General features: G+C 41.2%; 1 protein-coding gene across 2 annotated transcripts in view; it reads right to left on the bottom strand.

The window, feature by feature from the left end:
• Window positions 1-10,831, bottom strand: part of ANKRD12 (ankyrin repeat domain 12) — a 94,484-nt gene extending 83,653 nt beyond the window's left edge. For both annotated transcript variants that reach the window (XM_065932568.1, XM_065932569.1), the window contains exon 1: window positions 10,530-10,831. The gene's annotated coding sequence lies outside the window, so the exon portion shown is untranslated. The remainder of the gene's footprint in view (window positions 1-10,529) is intronic.
• Between the last annotated feature and the right edge of the window lie 2,350 nt (window positions 10,832-13,181).

The following is a 13,181-nucleotide window of genomic DNA, read 5'->3' as shown; positions in this document are numbered from 1 at the left end:
AATACTCATCTGTAATGGAGAGTTGACATAAATGACTTCTAAGATTCTAAAAGTGAGTTGCGGGGGGTTACTGACCTCTTTCTGGCCCGATAGGGCTCTAAATGTGTGACTTCCATAGACCAGCAGAGGGCTGCAACAGCCCAGAGAAAACGGTCAGGCAGCTTTGCTTGCATCTCTGGCACTGAGTGGTGGAAAATTTACAATACTGAAAGTAGAGATCTAATAACCATGACGTACTCACTCCCCTATCAACAGACTCTAAAAGGGGGCAAAGACCAATCCCCCAAACCCTGAAAACTAGCAACACTCACCATTAAGCATTCTGCTACCAGCTCCTTTCACTTATTGCAAAATAGTAAAGTATTTGGAAGCAGAACAAAATCTCACTAATGTAGGGTAATTAGAAGGGAAAAAAGCCAGTCAAAATGAGTTGGCAATTCACACTTCCTTCCAGACCACTACTACACACTACTGCTACAAGACTAACCTTCCTAAAATGATTTCATGAGGTTACCCTCACATCTACTTTGCCAATCTGTTCTGCATATAGTGCAATGCAGAAGTTTTTACTCTGCCTAGATTTGAAGGTAGATTTCTACCTCGTGTATACGATAATCATTTTCAGTTCCACTAGTCAGTCCACCCTTACCGGTATATACAACACACAACAGAGCTGAAATGGAAAATGTCACCATGGTGAACCCTGGAGAAAGAAAGAAATTTACACAGATCTAGGGAAAGGGTAGAGCCACTGCTGGGAAAAGTTTTGTGCAAAGAGGGAGATAGGAATTTGCTGGGGGAAGAAAGCAAATGGCTCAGGGAAAGGTATACAGGGGCCTTCAACTGAATTTGTAAATGTTTAATTCTTAAGGCTGCAGACAGGTGCTATATGCACAGTATGCTATTTTCTGTACCTTTTAAATTAACTGAAATATGTGAAAATCAAAACATTTTTGGTATTTTAACTTCACCCCTCAAAAGACAAGTAACTCGTGATCTGCTCAAGAGATCAGACCTCTGGTCCATTCTCAGTACATACTCATCCTTTAATTCTGAATACGCTCTCATTTTTACAGCTTTCTTTAAAAAATGATAGGTACATATTTTAGCCTTAAATGAAAGGAAAGGACTTTTTACTGCTTAGATAACTGCATATAGTTTGAATAATGGCACATAAAAAAATAAAGAGATTTGAAATAAAAAGCATGGCATAAAAACCCAGAATAGTTTTTATGATAATCACAGCTTCTGCAATATAAGCCCGAAATCCTAAAAATCATCTTTATCTATGCCCAAACTCTCTATGTGTTAGAGGTAGTTGAAGTCAGTACCCCTCTCGAGAGAGCAACACTTATGAAAGTATTAAGTTATTTCTCATCTACATACCACACCATTCCCACCCTGACCCAACAATAAGGTGGGTGATTAACACTACTTCAACTATAGCCAAAGTTGTAGCTTTCATACAACTTCACACCAAGGCTGAATTGTCTGGGCCTTCTTTTAGTCCTATCTACCACTTCTGTGTCCTGTACACTCTCCGACATAAATCCACTTACAATACTACCCACAAGAATTCAGGACAACTGCCAACTTTAAAGGAAGTATAACCTATAAAAATACTGAATCACTGTATTATACACCTGAAACTAATATGACTGATACTATATATCAACTAAACAGCAATAAAAAAAGAATTCAGGATAACTGCATATGAGTCATTTAAAAGGTGCTCTAAGTTAACTTAGGATAGTAGTATGCATGATTGTTAGCTCTTTTTAGTCAGGTCAATTTAGGATTGTAAACTGCTTTCCTGTCAAAGGATGCTGAGGAGAGTAACCAGGAATGTGTTACAGAGGGAACGAAGCATAGTGAATTCATTGTAATCTAACAGCATTAAGTATGTGACACAAAAAGGGTGGTACTGTGGAAACTCCAATCCCAATGGCAAAGAGTATGTGTGTATTTGGTTTCATATTTAAAATAAAGCATTTCCTGAAATAAAACAATGTAAATATTATGAACTGGGGGTAAAAAGGCAAATCTCACTGATGATGCCAATATTAAATAGCATTATCTATAAAAAGAAATATACTGTAAGTCTAAAAACATAAACTTAGGACTATTTAAGAATGTAACAGTTCTACATCAAAAATTGAACTTAAATTGCCAACTCAGTGATTCTTCTTCGTCTTTTTTGGACACACCTATATCAGAGCCTGAAAGCCATAGGACCTTCCACTAAAAAATCTGCAATGTAACTTCCAGATGTTTACAGAGCCTCTCTGTAATTATGGATCCTTGTTTTAAGTAATTATCTCTTCCAGCTAGATTTTAAGCTCCATACAAGCAGAAACTGTCTTCTTCAGATATGTGCTTAGCAATGGCACCTAAAATCTTATTATCTAAGCACTTTTTCAATGATCTCCTTGTCTGCTATATGAATTCTACACAGCCTCTTGAATTGTTTTCCAAGACAACCTGTGTTACATTATTCCCCACCTTGAAAATATGTTTTTATCAAGCCCCTCTTCCTGGCAATCACCTTTCTCATCTGCTACCCATTTTCTCCCCCTTAGTCCCAGTTCATCCTCTTATGCCAGACCATTTGCCTGACATCAGCCCTTAGAGTGTGATGGAATCTGGGGTACAACAGGGAACAAGACAGACACAACCCATGTCCTTGAAGGCTCACTGTGTTCCATTCTATACCAACTAGAAAGCATTTGAATGATTAAAGAATACTGTCCCCTATTTCACATATTCAGTGTAAATTCTTAAAAAAAAAAAAAAAAAAAAAAACTACAGAAAAATACCAGCGAAGATCATATTAAATTCCTGCCTCAACAACGCTAAATGCAATACTGTTCATAAAAACATTTATTTAAAATTTGTTGGGTTTTCCTTGGTGGTCCAGTGCTTAAGAATCTGCGCAGGTTCCATCCCTGGTTGGGGAACTAAGATCCCACACGAGGCAGGGCAACTAAGCCCATGTGCCACAACTAAGACCCGACATAGCCAAAACAAACAAATATAAAAAAATAAAATGTTAACTAAGCATGCACTGTTTAAAACCTTGATTATATCCATAATACTTGTTCACTGTGGCAAAGCTTGAAAATACAGAAAAATAAAAGAAATTCTGGTTACGATCATATTTAACATCCAGAAATATTCTGTCACATTGTCAGACTGAATCATTCAAAACTTTCCTTGTAAAAATTCATAATACAAAATATTTTCCCCACAAAGGTTCAAATTTTATATATCATTATCTTTTTTTTCTCTTAATAATATCAACTTCTTTGAAGGTGTAATTTTTTAAAGGAGCAATACAATCACTGATTTAAACTCAACTGTACAATGAAAACAAACTTCAAAAGGGCATGGTAAAGAGTGAATAGAAGGGGAAAAAGTAGAAGCAATGACAGATATTATTTTCTTGGTCTCCAAAATCACTGCAGACAGTGACTGCAGCCATGAAATTAAAAGACGCTTCCTCTTTGGAAGGAGCAAGACAGTGTATGAAGCAAATACATCACTTTGCCAACAAAGATCTAGACTCAAAGCTATGTTTTTTCCAGTAGTCACAAATGGATGTGAAAGTTGGACCATAAAGAGGGCTGAGCGCCTAAGAATTGATGCTTTTGAATTGTGGTGTTGGTGAAGACTCTTGAGAGTTCCTTGGACTTCAAGGATCAAACCAGTCAATCCTAAAGGAAATCAACACTAAATATCCATTAGAAGGACTAATGCTGAAGCATCTTTGGCCACCTGATGCAAAGAACGGACTCATCGGGAAAGACCCTGATGCTGGGAAAGATTGAGGGCAGAAGGAGAAGGCGGAGACAGAGGATGAGATGGTCAGATGGTTAGACAGACTCAGTGGACATGACTCTGAGCAAATTCTAGTAAACAGTGAAGGACAGAGGAACCTGGAGTGCAGCAGTCCATGGGGTCGCAAAGAGTTGGACACAGCAAGCAACTTTCAGTAACAACAGAGTGAATGAGAATTTATGAGGAGAGCCCATTATCAGTCACAGGATGTTTGTAATTGTGCCTGTGACCAAAGGATATGAAGTATCAATTCACAGAAGAGAAAAGGTAAAAGATTATTTCTCCACCTTATTAGCTAATGATCAAATTCCTGTAGCTAAAATTAAATCCATTCACACCACAATTAAAGATGAAAGTCTTGGATAACAAGAAAGTGGTTATATAATTTAAATAGAAAAGTAAGTAAAAGTAAAAAGTAAAGTCGCTCAGTCATGTCCAACTCTTTGCAACCCCATGGACTGTAGCCTACCAGGCTCCTCAATCCATGGAATTTTCCAGGCAAGAGTACTGGAGTGGGTTGCCATTTCCTTCTTCAGGGTATTTTCCCAACCCAGGGGTCGAACCCAGGTCTCCCGCATTCCAGGCAGACGCTTTACCATCTGAGCCAGCAGGGAAGCCATTTTAAATAGAAGGACACAAATGTTAACGTTAACCAACAACAGATAGGGATAGATTTATTTTCACTGGATATTGGAAAGCTACTGAACAATAGCACCTGAAGGGGGAGGAGGAGCTAAGGAGGTGAAAAGTGTACAGGAAAGGAACAGTGAGTGAGCCCCTCTGCTGTTACACATTCCTGTTTACTTTCAATAGCATGAGGACTAATAGAAGATAAAGAAGTATTTTTTGGTCCTGTTTAACTGCAGCCTAAAGAGAACACTCATCTTCATTCTTGGGATGTTTTTATGAACCTTGGAAGACAGGGATAATTTCTGAAGGTTGAATAACCACTGATGGGTGATCACCTCAACTAAAAATCTGCAAACAAATTGGATTGATCTTAAGGAAAAAATTGGGCTTCCCTAGCAGCTCAGAAAGTAAAGAATCTGCCTGCAATGTGGGAGACCCAGGTTCGGTCCCTGGGTCGAGAAGATCCCCTGGAGAAGGAAATGGCAACCCACTCCAGTATTCTTGCTGGAGAATCCCAAGGACAGGGCAGCCTGGCAAGCTACAGTCCATGGGATTGCAGAGTTGGACACAACTGAGCGACTAATACTTTCACAAACTTAAAGAAAAAATAACTCTCAAAATAATAAATGAACATTTACATAACATAAATTTCAAGCTAGTTCTTGAGTAATAGTGTCTGGAGTTGGAGACATTCCAGTGACAACTTTCTGAAGTCTTTTTCATAACTAGAAATGTACAATTACTCTCATCATATATTAAAATAACATATGTAAAAGTATCTAACAGTACAAAAGCTCAATAAAAGTTATTTTCTTTGATCACCAACTTCTAAATAGCCAAAATTAAACTCTGGTAAAAGGGACTTATTTTAACTCAGAGGTTGAAAGACTTTAGTACACAATATGAGAATATAAACCAAGGCTTTATTCCTAGTTACAATATTTTTGTGTGAATTATGGTAGAAAATAGTTTATAAATTAAAAATATTCTCAACTACCTGACATCATTAACCACCATCACTAATTAGTAAATTGGTATAAAGAATGTCTTTAGTACTTACTTCTACCCTGTTTGTTAAAGCTTCAGAAGTGGTAGAACAGAAAGCAAGTTGTGTACAATGTGGTTTTGGTGGAAGAGAATATAGAAGTAGGTGCTTCTTTCCTCTTCCTTTAGATTTGCTATACTTCTCTTTCATAAAGGAGTCTAGCATTACTCCAGAGAATTTTAACCTGGATCCTATCCATGGTTCAATATCATCAGATTAGCGGACATTTTGCTGATCTCAAGGGTAGTTGTGAAATTCAAGCGATCTGATGTAAAAATATTTCATGAACTACTGAGGACATAATTTTTTACATACTATTACCTTTTACCATGAGTTTATATACCTATTTCTAGGAAGAAAGACCCACGCACGCATGGTTTTTGTTTTCTATTATAAATCAGAATGCCAACAAAACTCCTATTTAGGAAGAACAACAGTCTGAAATGTAAGGAGTTACAAGATTCTCATAATGCTTTTAAGCAATCAGTTCAGTTCAGTCACATATGGGAGTTTTAAAATATGGTATTTATCACTAGTATTTGTGGTATTTTCCCCAATTGTGGCCGAAATGCAAACTGATAAGCAGAAGTGTAAGCAAATACACATTTTGAAACAATTTTAATGCAATAAACAAATATTAAGCGATCAGCCAAAGAAACACAATTTTTATATGCCAAAGAAATGATTTTGTAACTTAGCTTCGTAATTTACCTTTTTTTTTTTAACCTCAACTTGGAAGTATTTCTGTAGAGGGTTCCACTAATCCGAAAACTTAGTTTGGGTTGCTATTTTCTATACTAGACAAACTCCTATTTACTCTTCCTGAATCTATTTCTTTATAAAAGTCCTAAATGAGTCTGGTTAGTTATCTTTCTCCTTCACTCACATTGTTTTAAGTATGTTTCCTTATGATCTGAAAGGATATATGAACCTCAATATTCATTTGCAACACTGTTTACAAAGTCAAGACATGGAAGCAACCTAAATGCCCATTGACAGAGGAATGGATGAAAAAACCATGATATATATATTCAATGAAATATTACTCATTAATAATGAGTAAAAAGAATGAAATAATGCCATTTGCAATAACATGGATGGACCTAGAGAGTGTCATAATGAAGTTAAGCCAAACAAAGGAGGAGGAGTACCATATGACAGCCCTTATATGTGGAATCTAAAAAGAAATGATGCAAACGAACTTACAAAACAGAGAGACAGAGCATGAACTTATGGCTGCTGGGCGGAAGGGACAGTTAGGGAGTTTGGGATGGACATGTATATAATGTTATATTTTAAATGGATAACCAACAAGAACCTACTGTATAGCACATGGGATGCTGCTCAATGCTGGGTGACAGCCTGGACTGGAGGGGAGTTTGAGGGAGAATGGGTACATGTATATGAATGGCTGAGTCCTGGTTCACCTGAAACTATCACAACACTGTTAATCAGCTATACCACCAATACAAAATAAAAAGCTTAAAAAAAATAAAGTATATTCCCTTTTAACAATGAACATTAATATCAAGGTGGAGTCTGTGAGAACAGTTCTTATAAATCTGTTAACAACTGTAGTCCTTCGGTAGCTGGTGAGACTAATTTGCTTCTGACAACAAACATTAAAAAAAAAAAACACAACAAAACGACAACTATATCAACATCTCAGGAAAAGGCTTGCTGGCCTATCTTCCACAATTCTTCGTTTTTTTAACCAACACAGTAGAAGGCAGAATGCTAGCCCCACAAATTTTTTACAAAGTCAGAAACTTAAGAAAACACTGCCTTAAAACGTCTCAAAATCAGCTAAGCACTCTTAATTAAAGGTAGAATAGAGAAATGGTTAAGAATGAGGACAGCAGAGTCTCACTTTTTTAGGTCTGTGAATATCTACACACCACGTTCAAAGCCTCATTTTCTCAGCGATAGTATTTGTTTTACGGGGTTGTTATGAAAATTATCTGAAATAGTTCACTTAAAAACTGAAGATTCTAAGTGCTCAACAATGTTTATCATAAGCTTTACCTTCAAAGTTACAAATAATCTGTGTAACACCACTATACCACAGTACTGATGTACTGACTTCTGGTATTATCAATGTAAAGCACTAAAAGGAAAGGTCTCTAAACCTAATAGCAAAAGTCACATTAACATTCCTACACGGTATATTTTATTTTAGATCTACAAGATAACCTTAACATGAACTACTCAAAAGCTGAGTTTACAAAGGAAATTACATCTCCTGTTGTTGCATATCTCAAAACTAGCAACAAATTAACATTGTTACTAAGATACATAACTGTTACTTTTTAAAAGTCACTCTCTGTTAAAGAAACAGACTGTGCATGCATGAGTGTATATGAGAATGTTTTCAAACGCTGTATGAAGAAACTTCATATGCTCCAGAGGAAGTCAGACTCTAACAATCACAATATTTAAAATGTTCATAAGAGGCTTTACTAACATTAGAACTAAGCAGGGATCAGAAAATGTATCTACAGGGAGTTATAATCTGTAAAACAGCAGGTGCTCAAAACAAGGAAGGTAAGGCTAAGGAAAAACCTAGGGATCTAGACACCTTAGATAATACAGTAGGAAACTGTTATTTTTAAAATATCACCACTTTTTATATGTGCAAAAGCTTATAGTATATAATGTGCTTTCCATATACGATCATATTGGGCCATCAAAAATGCTGTTAATTATACAACAAAACGTTTTGGTTTTTTGCAGATTACAAATACAAGGCTTTGAAAATTAATATGATTTGTCAAAAAACACAGTTAGGAAGTGACAAATCAAGAATTTAAATCCCGGTCCTCTCACTTATATTTCCCTGTTCTTTCCACTATTCTATAAATCTACTTCTTAAAAGAAAGAAGCAAATTAGCACCTTCACAAAAAGAAATCTCTAGGCCAAACCACAGACTTTTAATTAGCTGTGCTGAGTTGGGGAAGTCATTTCCCCTCATCAGGCCTTTATTTTTTCATCTGTAAAATGAAGGAAACAGATTAGAAAATTTGAAGTCCCTTCCAGTTCAAAGGATAAATCTCTAAACGGTACCCTTTAAGAGTACCAGCATTTTACAAATACATGTTGATGTCAGCTTTAGCAACAAGTTCCAAGTCAGAAAGTGGTGTCATTAACTATTAAGCAACGTATGGCAATTACTGGATAAATTCTTCACACCCATGTGATAGATGCTGCTTCAGTAGCATCAAGTTTATATACAGAAAGCTGTCTAAACCTTTTCCAGACTACAATGGAAATTATTAAATATCACTAATCATTCTCTCTTTAGACTGAAGCAATGCTCTTAAAATATAAGAATGGTTTAAAGAAAATCTAACCACTAGTCAACCAGTACCAAGAAACGGAAAAATTTTAATATTATTTTTATTCTTTAGACTAAAAATCTCTTTTCCAATGAAGAGTTTTCCAAATATCCCTATTGTTTCTTTGATACCTCAACGAGTATCAGATACATGTTTCAGCAACTTCTATAGGGGCAAAAAAAAAGTAACATACAAGCATTTTGATAAAAACATCTTCCATTTAAATTCATTCCACCAGTTAGGTACTTATCGCCAAAGAAAATTCAAGCTTTTCTCCCCTTCACGGTATCAGAGAACTAAAATCAAAGACTGCACAATATACTTTCACCTATTACGTTCTTTCCTCATCTGAATATTTTTTCTTACTCTTCTTCCTCAGTCTTCATGGAATACACACCCAGGGATTTCCACTTTCCCAGCTCTGCCTGTTCATAAAACCATCTTAACAACAACTACGGAAACCAGAGCGCTTAAGACCATCATAGGCCTCTTTCTCTTTTCCTTTCATGAATACTACCTTAGGTTTTCCTTCATTTTACACCTCGCCTGTCCTTAAAATAGAACACATATCCTGAATAATCTTGACCTTACTCAACCATTCGCAGACCTTTAGAAATTGTTAGTGCTTGTGTCAACTATAAAAGATTTTTTAATAAACCTTCCCCCTCTTGCCTAGGAAACATTTCAAGTGTTTACATGTTTTTGCGTTTAGCCCAAATTAAAGACTTTCCCCAACAAGCTTAGTTAATATAACGACTTGATCTTACACAGTCGACACTATCTCATTTTGTTTTTTAAGCCTCTTGGCACCAATATAGCATATGTTCTGCCAGTTCTGAGCTAATCTCCAGGAAAGCCTTTGTATAACGATTGAAGAAACTGAAACAGATCAGTGCCCAAGATTTTTAAAAGCCTACACGAACATATGTTTTTAATCAACAGTCAATTTATTTTAAAATAGCTATTTCACCAGTTCACCTTCTCCCATAATTCACATAAACCGTTTAAAAAAAAAAGACACGACTGGGAACACAGGTTCAGGTCAACTTCAGGATCAGAGGCTTTTCCGAAGCGTTAGGGATGCCGGGGTCTGAATCCCGTCACCGCGGCCAGGTGGCCGCGGGCGTCCAGTGGACATCACACTCTCGACCACTACGCCGCTTGAAGCATTCCCTACGGCTTCAACGGGTTCAAAAGTGTCAACTTCCCGTCCGAAACTGTTTCTTACTGTTGTTATTAAAACAGCTGTCAGCTGGGCTCCAGTGACCTCTTTGTACAACCGCTTATTCAACGCTTTGGGATCCTCGAGGATGCGTCACGGCGGGTTACCCTCGAACGAGCTCTGAGAGCCCGGCGGCCCGCGGGTCCGCGAGCGCCGGCCCGGCTCACCCGCGCCACCCTCCCGGCCTCAATCGGTCCCCGCGGCTCAGACTAGACGCGCCCCCAATCCGCCCCGCCCCGCTCCGCTCCGCTCCGGCGGCGCCCCCGGCCGCGCACACCCGCTCCCCGCCCGCTCGCTCGCACACGCGCCGCGGCCCCGCCATGTTCCGGGAGCGGCGCGGCCGCCCGCCTGGCCCCCGCCCCCCCGGTCCCCGCCCGGCCGCTCCCGCCGCGCCCCGGCCCCGGCGCTCCTAGCGGGCGGCCCGTCCTGTCAGCGCGGCGGGGCGGGGCGCGTCCTTACCTTGCTCTGGGGAGGGGACGGGAGCGGGCGCGACTGAGGGGCTCCTCCCGGGCGCCGGGGCCGGGGCTCGAAACCGCGCCCCTCCTTCCTCCTCGCCTGTCGCCACGCCCCCCTCGCCCGCACGGACCCCAGGCACGGCCGGCGCGGGAGGGTCTACCCCCGGGACGAAGGCCTCGGCGCCGCCGTCGCTGTCGTGCTCTCCGCCACCGCCGCCGCAACCGCCGCGAACGCCGCCGAGGCCGGGCTCGAAAACATCTCCGGTCTCCGCCGTCCCTCACCACAGCCTGCTCGCTCCCAGGACGGCGCCGCCCGGCGATTGGCCGCGGCGCGGGCACGTGACGCGCGGGCACGGGACGGGCAGCGTGAGCGCCCCGCCCCCGGCCCGCCGCCCCTTCCGTCCGCCCGCCCCGCCCGCGGCCCGCCGCCCGCCGCTCTAGAGGCGCCGGGAGAAGCTTCCCGAGCTGGGGGCGGGGGTCGGGGCGTACCAAGTGGACGCGGGGCAGCGGGGTCGGCCGGGCGCCGGGCGTCGCCCTCTCCCCTCCGCCGGCTCCGACCCCAGAAGGCAGGGGCTAAGGGAGCCAGAGAGTAGCGCAGGCGCCGCCTCGCCTTATGCAGTGGCCACCTCCGTGGCTTGACTGGAAACTTCTGGAAATGGCGGCGGCGACGAGGACGAAGAGGCTCTATCTACGTAGGGTATTCACATGTTATTTTTTGCGGGGGCGGGCGGACGAGTTTGCCAGCTGGGACACAGGAGACCGACGCTGCGCCCCCGGCTGGAGGCGGAGGCGGAGGCGGGTGTCCGCCCGGCCCGCGGCGCGCGGTGGGCCCGGGGCGTCCGGAGAGGCGGGCACCCGCTTCCGCGCACTGCGCCTGCGCGCCGGCCGGCCGCACCTGCGGGAGCCCGGGGACCCGCAGGGCCGCGACGCGCCCTCACCTGCGCCAGGTGGGTCCGGGCCCGTCCCGAAAGCACGTCCACGTGCACCTACCCCCGGGCCCTCACGCACTCTGCAGTGCGCCCTCCCCCGTCACACCTTCGGATAACCTTTTAAGACAAATTGTGGTGCATTTTCCCCCAACCGCTCGGGGCACTGCCAGCTGGAGGACTGCGCAGAGGAAAAGTCACCGCCTCGGCAGCCTCGCTGCTGGCAGTCTGACTTCCTCTGGAGGTTAATCCGCGACAGTCTGTACTTGCCCTTATTTAACCACCGAAGGGATTACATAATCGGAAGGAAACCATTTTATTCTGAGTTGCTTCTGGTGGCTTTTTATTTACAAAGAGGTTAATCCGCGACAGTTTGTGCATGCCTTTATCTAACCATCAGAGGGCCCTCATGGTTGTGGCCTCTAAACTAACAGCACGGGTTTGTGACTTAGTGAAGAGCTTGTCATTAATCAGCAGATGAGGTATTTCAGACTTGACAGAGAAAGCTACATCCCAACATTTAACTATATAAAGCATAAACTTGCATTAAAGATCACTATTTTTTCCTTTCCTACATTTCTCCCATCTTTAAATACATCAGGTTCAATATGAATAGTTAAGAGTGGACCTTTTGGCTAGAAGTGGAACACTGTTAAATTTAATCTGGATATTTATGGCATGAAGTAACAAATCCACTAAAAATTTATAACCAACTCGTCTGACTTCTCAAGTGGTTGAGTTGGTTCTCATTTAACTCGCTGTAATGACAATAGCTATTTTTACAGCAGTACAAGCCTCAGTTAAAAACTGAAAGCAAATCTTTAATTTGCTGAAATCAGTTAACCATAATTTATGGCAATAACTATATGCACAGCCTTGTTACTTAAAAATCAGATTACGTGGGTAATTGTGATCCAAGGCATTGTACTGACTACTACTGAATACGACACTATCTGTACAAAGTTCATTGTAGAATTATTCAAGTTACAAAAAATTTTTAATTTAAACTTAAGATTATATGTGACACATTGTAAATCAGCCACAATTTGTTATTGGAAAGGTTCAAATGAAACTTATGAAGGGAAGAGGAGCTAATTTTCCTATATAATGTTTAACTAGAAGTACAAATCAAGAAGGTAATTCTTACTAGGATAGAGGCCTGAAAAGTAGCTGGAGCTAGTTGACTATGTTGCTAAGGCTCTTCATTGTAGAACCCTGTCTTTCATTAGCTCAAATCTCTTCAGCAAGTGGGAAAAATGTTTTTTTAATAGCACCAGGAGGTCTAGGATCCCAAGCAATAAACATCACTCTTAGCCAAGGTTAAGTTTTATCACACTTATTTAGGATTATTACTAGCAGACACTTAAAATGTGTGTATGTGGTATGTGAAATAAAAGCCACCTGCAAAATTTACCTTCTTTCTAACTTACTTCTTACCGTTAAGAATCAACTACTGTTATGTTTCCTACATTTAAGTCCAGTTAGATCATTCAAAAAAATCCTGCCATATTTTGGAAAGGTGAATTAATAAAAATACAATCTCAGTTTTGGCTTACCATATTGACAGTCTACGCAGATGTAATGCTTGGGCAGTGAATACTCATATGATTGTCACTTGCTGTAGGATTTACTAGGGCAGTAGCTCTGTCCAGTTACAGCAAGTACTTCTGAGGAACTGGTAGCCTTCCCTAGCAACATTCAGTAGCCACTCCAAAAACCACCAAAAAAGC

Source organism: Muntiacus reevesi, chromosome 4 (genome assembly GCF_963930625.1).
Source record: "Muntiacus reevesi chromosome 4, mMunRee1.1, whole genome shotgun sequence".
NCBI lineage: Eukaryota > Metazoa > Chordata > Mammalia > Artiodactyla > Cervidae > Muntiacus > Muntiacus reevesi.
Note: the sequence above shows the minus strand (reverse complement) of the source record. Positions and strands in the feature narration are given on the sequence as shown.